Source organism: Anomalospiza imberbis, chromosome 3, assembly GCF_031753505.1.
Source record: "Anomalospiza imberbis isolate Cuckoo-Finch-1a 21T00152 chromosome 3, ASM3175350v1, whole genome shotgun sequence".
Classification (NCBI taxonomy): Eukaryota; Metazoa; Chordata; class Aves; order Passeriformes; family Viduidae; genus Anomalospiza; species Anomalospiza imberbis.
This window is the reverse complement of record NC_089683.1, coordinates 51,475,958-51,489,159: the sequence shown is the minus strand read 5'-3', so window position 1 is coordinate 51,489,159 and position 13,202 is coordinate 51,475,958. Positions and strand designations below refer to the sequence as shown.

Below are 13,202 nucleotides of genomic sequence, written 5' to 3'. Positions count from 1 at the left end.
TCTTCTGGTTTCATAATGCAAGTACACACAAGGTGGAGTCATGATTTCCAGAACAAGAATTATTCATAGCAGTCTGTTCTAATAAAAACAAACAAACAAACAAACAAACAAAAACCAAAACAAAAAACCACAGCAGAAGTCCCAACACAAACCAAACCAACAAAAATGAAATGAAACTTAGAATTAAATTGCTACTTAATCATAAAGGACTGGAAACAGCATTTAAAACAAAGTAAGCTTAAATCTTTATTGAGTAGTAGAAGTACTAACATACTAATAAAGGCTAATTTCATTTTCTTTACCATGGAAAGCTGCAAGAAACCTGCTTGCTTTGTCATAAGCAAGTCTGTAAATCTAACACTCCAAGTTTTTTATTATTCTGTTTGCTTCCTTAAGCACCAGCCTGACAGGTAAAGCAGTTGATAACTTCAGCTATTTAAGTAGTGCTTATTCTTGATGGGAATATGTCTACCACCCTCTTCAGCAAATATCAGTCTGAGAGCCACTCAGATATTTTGCAGACATCACCCCAACACTTCTCTCAAACAGGGTTCTTGGGGCCTCAGTGCTCTTTGCTTTTGCCATGAAGCTCTGCATAACTATTTCCCCATAATTATTCATCTATTTCTCACTTCAGTTGTGCTTCATACTCCACAAATGATCTGGGCTTCCTGAACTATTCTTCTGGCTTATCTAAGAATATGCCTGGAAGTCCAATTCAAAATACCTCATTTGCCATTCTTCACTGAATAGGATGGTGGAAAGAAAATCATATTTGCTCAATTCAGTAAATGCTTAAATAGTTAATAAAATATTATTTTATTAACTCAGTTCAAGGGCAGTAAAAGGTCTTTGATTTTGCTTATATAAGTGAACTATTGCAAGATAATTCTATAAAGCTATCTCTGCTGGTCTACTCAAAGGTTTTTCCAATTACATTTTTGTAACTAATAAAAGATAATTTATTTCTCTAAGAATTTTGTCTTGATCACATTCCTTAGACCACCACACGTACTGGAAAATTCTCCAAAATCATTCTGGTTCAATTTGCCCTCAGGGGAAGATGAACCAACAGAGAATAGAACACTGTGCTTTTCAGACTTAATCTGGTGACTGTTAAAGTGCGCCCAGGCTGGAAACAACCATTTGGCAAGCGAAGTCTAAGACAAGGAAAATGGAGCTAACCTCCAACTGCAAGTCAACCTGGTGCCCTGAAACAGCCTTTAATGAGTTACTTAAGTTTCCTACTGCTCTCCTTGATATGTCAGTGACTTTACAATTCACAAAGATGAAAAATCAATAGGACATACGGGTACATTGAGAAGTTATATGACTTTGCTGTGCTGTCTTCAACAATTGCATTTTAAATGAGGACCCTCAGTTCACTGCTTGGTGTGTTCCATTTATACTATATTTATGCTTTAGCATATTTTTTTTTGCCTCAGAAACAGTATTTATTCAATATTCAATGAATAATCCTTCATTTTCATTTCATTCTCCAGCATACATCATGCTTACTCTAATAGAATTTCACTGATGTCACAGTTTACCTGTTCAATCTTTGCAGTGGTCCTATTTACTGATTTTGATGAAATTACAGCTAGGAAAATTTGCCCCCTCTCATGGTGACTCACCAAGAAAATAGACTGAGATTTGAGAAATCCATCTTCTTTTAGGCTTATAATTTAAGTTAAATAATGACCTTGATTCACAAGGCTTTCTCAATTATATTTACAACAGACTTTAAATTGCAAAAAAAAAAAAAACAAAACAAAAATCAATCAATTACAATTCACTGAGACATTTCCTGATAACACAGGTTTACAATTTGACCCTGCAGTTCCCCAAGTACTTCATCTAATAGCAAGGCTTGTGTTGCTTTCACTGAAATTTGATAACACAGCCAGGACACAGTACTAGGAACAGCGCTTTGACATTCAAGAGCAGATCACTGAGTCAGATTTGGCCCATTCAGATTTGGTGATTGGAGTTATCTCCAGGGGATAGGATACCTGCCAGAATGTTCAGACTGGGGGAAAAGCTTTTTCCACAGAATAAGGAATATAGAGGCATAAGTATTTGAGAGCATCTCATTGTTAAATTTTCTTGACATGAGCCACCTAAGCACTGCTCCAGAGTATCACCAATGAAAGAAACTACATAAATCAAAAATCCACAATCCCACAATCTCTTGAGGAGTAAGGAAGGAAACAAATAGGCCATATGATTATCCGAAATATGCATTAGGAATTTTTTTCCTTAGAACTTCTTTTGGATTAATTTTACACTTCAGGTGAAGGGTTTAGCTGCAGTACTATACTTGCTTCCCCCTTCTTACTTTCAGATGACTCTATTTGTTTCCTCTGCATGTCTGCTGAAAGGATACCATCAATCACAGCAATTTATAAACCTCCCTGACTTTCATGCTGTTTCAGAGTGTCTCTTTTTCCTAGGAGAATAAGTCTAATAGGTAAAATGCATAGTAGTTACAAGCCTAAACAAGTCAGTAAAATACACATGGGATTAATTTGGTTTAATTTCTTTAGCCTTTCAATATACTTCTATTTTATAAAAGTATGAATCATCCCTATTGCCCTCTAATTACCTTAGCCTGGGACACTAAACCAGCCTTCCTATCTTAGGGCTTCACAGTTATAGACTAGTTTCATAAAAAAGAAGATATATTTCAATCAAAATTCTACTAAAATATGTTGAGGAAATTATTTCATGGTTTCAGCGAAATTACTTGGCAATTAAGAAAAATTATTGTCTCTCAGAAAATCTAAGCCCTAAAAGGAAATCCTTACCTCCAATTACTATAGCCTATCTGCTTTTCAATAACAAGGACCAAACAGACCTTTCCAAGGTATATATGAGGCTGGCCGACAGGTCATTTCCACACAGTTGAATTAATGTATTTTAAATTAATTCAATTAAAATTATCTCTAATTAAGGCAAATGGCTTTCAAAGAACCCTTTCTATTTTGGTAAATGATCCTTCAGTAAACATGCCCTGCTAGTGAAACACCTGGATTAAGTGCTTTAAATAGGGACCAAAAAAAGGTGTATTTATATCTCAATTGATAAGGAGGCTGTGAAAATCACCAGTACATATAGGATGATTTAAGAGATGACAGTAGAAGGTTAAAGTGTGCATTTTATAAATTGTTTGAATTAAATACTCAGACTTTCAGTACTGAAAGGGGGCCTAGAGTAAAAACTTTTAGCAGGGCCTGTTGTGACAGGACAAGAGATAATGGTTTTAAACAGGAGGAGGATCAATTTAGATTAGACATAAGGAAGAATTTTTTTCACAGCAGGTGGAAAAACCCTGGCACAGGTTTCCCAGAGAGATGGGGGATGCCCCATCACTCAAAACATTCAAGGTCAGGTTGGATGGGGCTCTGAACAACCTGATCTTGTTGCTGGTGTCCCAGCCATTGGCAGGGGCGTGTGACTAAATGACCCCTGAAGATCCCTCCCAAACCAAACCATTCTATGATTCTAAGTATTATAATACTTAGTATGATTCTAAGTATTTTAGCTGGGATACCATGATCCACAGAACATTTTTTTAACTTTCTCCATCTGCATGGGCCATTGACCCATGGGCTCTCATGGACTTAAGGAAAGTGAAGGAATGAAAACCAAAATATAAACAAGCAATCAAGTCTTGTTGTCATACAAATAACATTAAGTGGAAGTTCCACATATTGAATCCTTTGGATTTAAAACTTTAACAATCATCTTGATTTCTCCTCATCTGTTTAGTTTTAATTTAACATTCAGGCTGCTATATTCTGAGTGAGAGGTGGGTTTAATTTTGACATGTTAGAGCAATGCCATTCTTCCACAAGAGTAGCAGAAGCAACAAGCAAGGAGATTGTCTAAGCAAACATTGCTTCCCTTTGGAGCAGATAGGATTTTCATCTGGAAAACTTAGAGGAAAAGGTGAATCTGCACTTCCACTGTGCAGGGATGGTACCATGTAATTCCTGAATCACATCAATTTTAATCAAACTTTTTTACTAGGTCCAGGCAAGAGAGAGACCTCTGACTGCTCCTGAAGAGTTGCTTGCCAGTATTCAGGGACTAGCACAGGGTGGGAGGACAGTCAGCTGTGTTGCTATGGATAGGGCAACTACTTTAATCACCAGGTTCTGTGACCCCTCTGAAATTTTCACGTTGTGGTTTCACCCCTGGAAGCCCACAAACACAACTTCACTGGGTTTTGTTGCTCTGGAAAGAGCCCATACACAGCCCCAGTGATACAGCATATTTCCTAGAAGGTTAGAAGGCAAGGAAATGCCAGACCTTGCTTGGCTTTATCAGAGGAGGTTTCTTCCTTTGGGCTCTCATCAGCACTGAGACAAAAACAGTCAAACCCTGACAGCCACAGAGGTCATGCAGGCGATAGGACATCCTCCACCTCAACTCCTTCTCTTACACTGAAAGAGACAGCACCAGCCCTGCCTCCCCTTTTCAGCAAATGCCTTCTCTCCTCTTTCTCTGTCCTTCAGCAGCAAATCCACACACTCATAGACATGCTCTCTCCATGCAGGAAGTGCCAGTATCCCCATCCTCACCCAGCCTCTCCCACCCTGCCCCACAGAAGGACCACAGCAAAAGTCTCCACCATCCCTGCAAAGGCTCTTCTCCAGGCAGCACCACAGGTGAATCTCCCCACAGAAAGACACAAGAATGAGCAACACAACCTGCAGCAGGGAGTCACATCTGCCATTTGGAGTTACTCACACCTGCCATTTCAATCCCTCACTGAAGGCACTCTGCTACAGGGAGATGAGGAGCCCAAAATGACCCATTTCCCTTTGTATAAAGATTACTACTCAGCACTGACATTCTGTAGCCTTCAGATTTTATGTTTAACTGGAAATAACAGCCCCCTGGCAGACTCCTCTTAGGGTTTTGCAGCCTCCGCGGCATTTGGTCAGAGCATGTACCTACCTGTGTAATGTGTGAATTCAGGAACTGCAGAAAGCTCAGAAAGAAATTTTTCCCATCTGCTAAGCTAATGACCTCTCCTAAAATGCCTATGAGCTCAGAACATTTCCTTTTTTAGTTTTGTCAGCATAATCATATTACAGCCTGACACCTGACAGTGTAAATTAATCAGTCTTCTTTTATTTTTTTTATTTTCCATGCAGATTCCTCAGAAGTATTTTTTTTCTATTTTATCTTATTAAGCACAGAAAAAGAGAAGAGGCAAAAAATGGATAGGCATTATAACTGAGTGACTCCTGCAAGCTGATACTTCTGTTTCTAGATAGACTGAAACGAACCAAGACCATTTTAGAGGACATACTCTGCAAAGATGTGTCTTTCCCAGAAACACACAGACTTAAGTATATTCCTTAAGGGAAATTCCATAGGAGGGTCTCTTGGGCTTTTTTTGTGGAAGTATGAGTTGAACATTTCTAAAGAAAGCCTGGAAGTGATACTGACAACTGTAGATCATTGAGGGATTATGCTGATGTTGTAATACTCAAAATATTTACTCCTTGCTTCACATACTGGGATTTAGTTCTGCATTAAGACCTATATATTCAAAAGGTCAAAAATATGAAGGTGCTTGTCATGGTCTCCCAATGAGTGCATATCCTTAGACATGGTAGATTATCTTTTTCTAAACTTCACTCAGGAGATGAGTAGAGCCTACATCTCCTCTCCAGAGCCTTGCATGAATCTGGGTGGAAAACTGTAGATAGGGAGATTTCAAGGGACTCTTTCTGCAGATGACCTCTTGTTCTTGAAGAGCTGCCGAAACTTACAGGCATGATAACATTTTTCTCTGGTCTTCTCTCCTACATCTTTATGTCTCACTTCAAAATGAGCAGATGAAAGGTTTGTTGTATTTCTAACTTGTGTTTTTCCTTAAAAGAAGTGCAGAAATAGTTCTGCATTTTCTTGATTGCAGATGAACAGGCACAACCTTTCACTGAACAGCACCTGTATACTAGTCTCTTTTTAAAACCATGGGTCACATTCTGGTCCCTACAACATCAACCAAACCACTACAGCTTTGTTCAATGAAATGGAGGAATAGAAGAGCACTGTCAGAAAATAAATCCCTGCAGATACCCTTCCACAAATTGTTGATGTATGCTAATAGAGGGGAAAAAAGTAAGAGCAAGATTTGTTCCTGCCTGAGAAGTTTCAGTACTTCTCCCTCAACTGCAGTCCGTCAGATTTCTGATGACTGTGTGAAGGCCAAGGACAAGCAAAACCAGCTATTCTTGCTCAGTTCAGAGCTGTTTGTGTCCAGCATTCCATCTCCAACTCCTCATGGTCACAAACAGCTCCAGAAACCTGGCTCTGATACAGATGTCTCTGCAGGTCTGACCTGACAGGCTGCATTTTAAGGGCCAAATAAATGGTTTCACTCAATGAATTCCTCTTCCCCTCTGAAGGAGGAAAAGATGCACCCACAAAAACTGAACTCATTTCTGACCTTCTCAACAGGGAACGCCCTAAAACACTGATAGCCACAGCCAAGAACATAATTTTAACTTATAATATGGAGGGTTTTGGCTTTTAATCAAACCACATTTATTATACCAAACAACAAGCCAGCTCTAGTGTTTCAAAGGAAAGCCTAGAAATACAAAGATGACCCCCACAGTTCTGCTGCCCAGCAGCAGAACACTGGCAAGGCTATGAACATTTAAATAAAGGGGAACTTCTCTGTTTGCTTAGTCTGTTCAAAGGCAGTAAGAAAACAAGCATAGCTCATTAACTAAAGTTCTTTAGGAATGGCAGATGCTAATGAAACCCTGTTTTAAAATGTTTTAAAAACAGCTCAAAAGAGGTACAGAATATAATACAGCAAATGAAAGCATAAGAAAAAAGCTACTTACAGGACAGCAAAAAGAGGCTGATGAATACCAGAAACACCCAGAAACAACTGGAAAGTGATCTCAATGTCTGTCTTCTCAGCTGACTACAGCAAAACACCAAGGGAAAGCTGAACTGCTGCCAAGAAGGAAGTTAAACTTGCATACATTTAAAATAAATGAACAGATTGCAAATTCACATACAGAGAGCATGCCATACAGGTGGACTTCAGGACTTCAGCCTTTTCATTCAGGGCACTTCTGATACAAAAGTAAATACTTAACTTAAATTCCTTAAGTGCCATTAAAGGAATTCTCCATCCTCTCATAATGGAAGGCAAATCTCTCTGCACCAGCAGTGCTGTTACGTTCACCCCAAAGGTGGCAACTGCTGCCTGGACATCGTGTAAGCAACAAGCTGTGGCTGTTCTGCAGCATCCTGCTATCCAAACAGAGAACACATAACTGTGGCATAAAAACTGCTTTCACACTGCTCTAAGATAAATACTACTTTGCCAACACATTTCAGCAAATACCTAAACCAGAGTTCATATTTCAGCATCTAAATACAGAGAGTTTCACAGCAGACAAGAAAGCTAGCTGGCAATAACCACTTTGCCTGATTTTGTATTAGCTGTAAGTTAATTTGGATGAAAAATCAAGAAGCCTGCAAGAGGGGGGTTATTTAGCAAGACTTCTTGGCAATCTGCACAATTCTGCCCCTCAAAATGCTAAATACCTTAATGTTCATGGTTCAGGTATGCCTTCAGCCACACAGCATGGCTTCAAGAGGGGCCGGCATGAGCTACAGAAGAGAGCCACTGCTCAAGCTGTGCCAGCAGATACAAATTCCATTGTCTCCACAAAAATAACCTGCCATCACATAACTACAAGAGAAGCAAGTTGCCAGTGGAAAAGCCTCTGTGCTTGTAAAAATCAGAAAGGCTGCAGCAATTTGAAGCCACAAACATCTTGTGAGCCATGTACGTCAGCAGGGCAAAAAAAGGGAAAGAAATAATCAAGAAAAATTAACTTCTTGGTTGAGGAAATGATTCAATGTTCTGTACCAAGTCAAGATTGCTCCATCTGACATTTTTCAAGGGTCAGTCACCTACAAATGGGGGGGCTGAGGGGGAGGAGGGGGTTTATTTGCCACTGAATGGGTTTCTTCCAACACAGAAGACCCAAGCTGAATAAAATTGTAGCTAATACAATAAAGAGAGCATAAATTTACAGCAAAACCACAATCTTGCCTGAAGCTTTTAGCATTCTGTAAAATTAGTTTTCTTCTTGTGCATATCAGCTATGCCTATTTTATTGGTTTTGCTCAATTAACACCATCCAGAATAAAATTCAGTGATGTACCTTTCTTTGGCCACTAGTTACAAAATATGCTCCATTTATTTTAGTGTAGCTGGCAAGGCAAAGCAAGAATGGGTTTTTAATTAAGAACCAGGATCTGGAGAGAGTAATGTGAATACAGGGAGACATAAAATGTTATCAGAGTCACACTACCTGTTCTACAGTGGCAGAAAGAAGGTATGTAGCTGATACCAAGCTGATAATCACACAAAGCCCAGCTGGTGGTAATGCAATGGTTAACAGTACCATTAGCCCTTTTCCCAAGCTGTTGTCTTCCCTTCAGTAAATCATGCCTGGTACCAGCTGGTGGTAATGCAATGGTTAACAGTACCATTAGCCCTTTTCCCAAGCTGTTGTCTTCCCTTCAGTAAATCATGCCTGGTATTAGCAGGGAAGCATCAAATTGTGAATGTTATCTCAAGCTAAAATGCTGTCTTGTTCCAAATCTGTTGCTCACCTGAAGACCAAACCCCATGTTTTTACTACATTACTGGACAAATTGTTAGTACAGTCGGTGCTTTGAACCACATGCTTAGCCCACAATGCCTTCTTTGCACACATGCCCTTTCAAATCTGACATTTTGTGTATTGATTTTGGCTGGTTTATAGGTACTTAAGTGCTGAGGGGAGGAAGAAAACACCACGCACATACAAAAGGTCTGTTGATGGGTTCTCTCTATTCTATTTTGAAGAACAAAAGCATGTATATTACACATCTTTGCAGCTCTTCGGGGATTCTACCAGCTAAAGGCTAGATTTTTCTGAACTGTTACTGCAGCTTCCAAAACTGTGACTTAGAAACCAAACTTTCACACTTTGAAGTTTAGTAAGTGGCTTGGTGCCAGATAAAATAATGATCTAAGAGCTTCCTAATATGCAGCAGGATGCTTTAATGAAAGTTTGCCCATTACATATGCAAGGACAGGTTACTTGCTGTAAACTCAGATAAACTTTGTTGGTCTTGCAGCAATGAGTACTTTCAGTCTCCCAAACAACATACTTGGGTTGTGTAAAGTCTACCCTGGCACGTCATCATTTATGAGACCACTTTTGCATTTCAAGAAATTTATTTTTCAGATAATACTTCTGAGACTCTTACTTGCTGACTTTCTCCACAGTAAGAAGTTCTATTTATTAATTTGCTAGCATACAGACAAAGTATTCTGAACTTGAATTTAGTGCATTTGAGAAGCTCAGTTGTCTTTTTAAACATCAACCAAGCTATCTTGTATGAAATTGTTGAAGAAATCTAAATTAGACCATGAAACATATTAATGGATTGATGTCCAGAATGTTCTTAGGTTTATGAGACACATATAAAGACATTTCAGCTTATTTATAACATGCATTTATTTTGTATTTTTAGGTGTGGGCATCCCTACACTGATGTCTGAGGAGATGTGTCATCCAATTTCTTTTATTTCTGAATGCTCTTGCCATAGCCATTAAGGTGGGATAACTAGGGATGAAAAGAAGTTCTCTGAATTTCACTGGATATGAAACTGTTGGGGGTTATCCTAAAACTAATAAACCAACACCTTTGTCCAAAGTGAATAAATGTGGGGCTCAGCTCAGTGAAAGTAGTCACTTGCAAAGTAAAACCTCTTTGTGGACTGTCGTGATGAAGGCCCACTACTGTCCCTGGAACTGATCGTGCCTTTTTTTCTCATTTCATACACCACAATTCTTCACAGCATCTGGGTTTTCTTCACAGCATCATGATTTTCTTCTTTCTTCAGCCAAGAACATGTCTATATATGACAGGTGCTCTGTCACCTTTGCTTGAGGTAGCAGATCTGCGAAGTACAAAGAAGCCAAACTGCAGAACTAGATGCCAACATTTTTTCTCCCAAGCTGGATGCTTCAGAAAATTACTTCAACCTACAGATTTCATATATGAAGGAACAGCCACCTGGAACTAACCAACAGGTAACACCTAGGAGAAGGGCCTGCCTAGGGATCCCACCTATCACAGACTTTGCCTTGCTCTGGGTTGCCAGGCAGCAGCTGCATCTATTCACTGCTCACTTCGGCTGATAAAGAAATCATCACCTCTGCAATGACTCCCTCAAACCACCATGCATGGTTCAGTCTTCCTTCTGAAAACATGGACAGAGGAATACCTTGGAATTTGAAGAAAAACTGCCTAGAGCTGTTGTCTCCTATGTGAATGCTTTGATTCCCAGGGAAGAAATTAAGCTGAGCAATAGCACTTTCCACTGTGCAGAAGTATTGTAACTGAAATTCTTTTTTTTTATGGCAACTCAAGTTTTGCTCTAGTCTTCACACTTTAATCTCTAAGGCAATGCTTTTATTGAGTGAAAAAAAACCCCAAAACTACGTCACAAAATTTGGGGGTCAGGACTTGGCATTTGTCAGGCCACCACCTGAAATACAAAGGAAAAATATTATTCTTGTAACCTAAAGAAACCTGCTTCTGTAATTTATGCAGTGACTATTTCTTATACAAGAAGAGTCCCTGGAATCAGACCAACATTCATAACTTCCATATTTCCAGCTGAGTACTGTAATAACTGTGCTTGTTTTCTCCTCATAAGCCATGAATTCTTACCTTTCCTTTTCTCCTATTAGCTCCTAGCTAAAAACTGGAAGCTAAAAACTGTCAGAAGCACACAGCTTTTAGAAAGGGTTAAACCAAACATGAGCAAAACCAAAACAAAATCAAACCAAAACATTGTATATTTATTTAAGTAAGATTTGACAGTAATAACATTGATTATGCTGCAAAGAACTGCTGAATGTTTCTCTGAAGGAGCATTTTCCTTGTATTGCCAACATTACATTATCAAAATACTGACAAAGGACTTAAAAAGACCTTAACAAGACTCTGTTCCCTTGGGGACAAGAGTGGTAAAGCACCTTATGACATCTCTAAGATGCTTTGCCACTCTTTACTTCTTGCAACTGGAAGTAAATGAGGTCAATCACAACACAGACCTACTGATCTGATGACAGGACAGTTGTAGTTGCCTCTCTTTACTGCTATGTTGACTCACCACACCTAATAGTTTGTTTTTCTGATCTCCCTAGGGGAATGGTTATTGGAATTTCTCTTTGCCAATGAGGAGTTACTACACCTATAAAGAAAGTAACAGCATTGAAAGAAAGTTGAAGAATCAGTTGTCAATTGTTTATATTATTTGCACGTATCAAACTCAAATAGTGATTATTTACACTGGAGAGAGTTATTTGACAGTGTTAATACAACTATACTCAGGAAAAAACCCTATGCCTCTTGCCAGCCTTTGGTAAAGTTTAAGTGCATGGCATACATTAGTTTGTGAGGAATACTGGAGTAAGAATTCTGAAAATAATAAAGAAGGTCAGTGTAAGTTGTTAGACACACACAGTTTTAGAGATAAAGAGACCACAAACATTTCCAAAATAAGCAGAAGTTATTTATCCAATTATTTTGGATTCTCTGGGCATCAATTTTTGTTTTTGTTGTGTGACTCCTACAGTCACCTCAATCCCCAAACAATGATAAGCTGCACCAAGTTCAAGAGCTGGATCATCATACAGTGAGGCCTGAACTGATGACAGCCCGTCTTTCATCTTACATCACAAAATGCTCCTTGTTTTGTTCCCCTGACCAAATAGAAAGCTGATTTGCCCAAGTTCTGAAAAGCCTTGCTCACATGGCTTTCTTGGAGAGAAGTTCTCAGGCACATCCCAAGTTAATAATTGAATTTGAAGTTAGTGAATCCTGCAACTGCTAAGAAAACAACAATAATCAATTCTCAAGGTGGCATAACTGGATGAAATTAAGTGACTTTTGATAGGCAAACTTATCATTCCTCCTCTCTGTCAACCTAAGACCCTGTGTTTTCAGGGAGAGACTCTTTGGTCTCCTTATTGTAAGCCAATCTAGCAAGTTTCCTCTTCAAAGTAACATTTTTTAAGGAAAAAACATAATACCAAGCATTCAGTAGTAGCCAAAAAAAAAAAAAAAGACTGTTCTTGTTATATACTTCAACACAATTTTAGAAACTTTACACTCATTAATCCACATAAGAAATTTGACCTTGCAGTCCTTTCAATTTTAGGAAAGAAAATAAATTCTGGAATTTTCCTAGCATTATTTCAGATTTATTATTAAGTCATTATTTCAGATTACTCATAGGCACACTTTGGATGATGTCTTTGTATCTGCCCATTCTATATAAATTCTGACTCTGCTGCTGAAGAAAAGCATGAGCTTGCTGAGCTTTTCTCAAAGTCAGCTGTGGAGGAGAAGGGAACAAGTAATATAATTAGGAAGAGTACAAAGTAGTTCAACTTTATTCTGTTTAGTCTTCTAAAAAAGAGCTCTGCATATAAAAATGAATTAGGGTCACTGCTTCTGGGACAACTAAAAAAAACTATTTAAATCAAAGCAAGGAATCTTGCTTGACTTTACTGAGTACTTTCTGAACAGATGGGGTGCATGAGACATGAAGAACGGTCTGGGAGGAAGCAGACTCTGGTGGCTTCTCAGAGGCTACAATCCACTGATGCTTGCTTCAGGATTTCAACACCCATAAATTTAGGAATACACTAAAATGTCTGCATCCTGGAAAAAAAAAAAAAAGAACAATCAACTCTTTCATGGTGCAAACAAGTTAACAAAACAAAGTTCTTCTCTTCACATGGGAGTAAATGGATGAGGCAAGCAGGTAGAAATCAGCAGCTTAAACTTCAGCATTGGTCATAACCATCTTCTTCCCCAAGCACATTTACAAGGCCACAGGGACAGGCTGGCATAGGTTTGAACTCTGGCACAGAATCAGTCAAGGTGTTGACTGGGTGTGAAACATGTTTTACACTTTTCTCATGCAAGAAGTCATTCAGTCTCTTGCCAATGACACCTGGTTTGGATGTATGTGGTTTAATTTTTTTTTTCCCATCTGTATTTTTGCCTAAATGAACATGTATCCACTGTCTTTGGCTCATTTCCTGCTCCTGCTCCCAGAAATTCCTTCACTTTAT

General features: G+C 38.8%; 1 protein-coding gene across 4 annotated transcripts in view; it reads right to left on the bottom strand.

Annotated features, from left to right (window-relative positions):
• PKIB (cAMP-dependent protein kinase inhibitor beta) overlaps positions 1-13,202 on the bottom strand; it is a 53,186-nt gene that overhangs the window by 14,200 nt on the left and 25,784 nt on the right. The window contains exon 1 of one of the 4 annotated variants that reach the window (XM_068184370.1): positions 7,056-7,199. The exons of 2 other annotated variants lie outside the window; for them this stretch is intronic. The gene's annotated coding sequence lies outside the window, so the exon portion shown is untranslated. Of the gene's footprint in view, positions 1-6,875; positions 7,026-7,055; positions 7,200-13,202 lie in introns of those variants that run through there. One more of the 4 variants, XM_068184369.1, reaches the window with a different exon arrangement.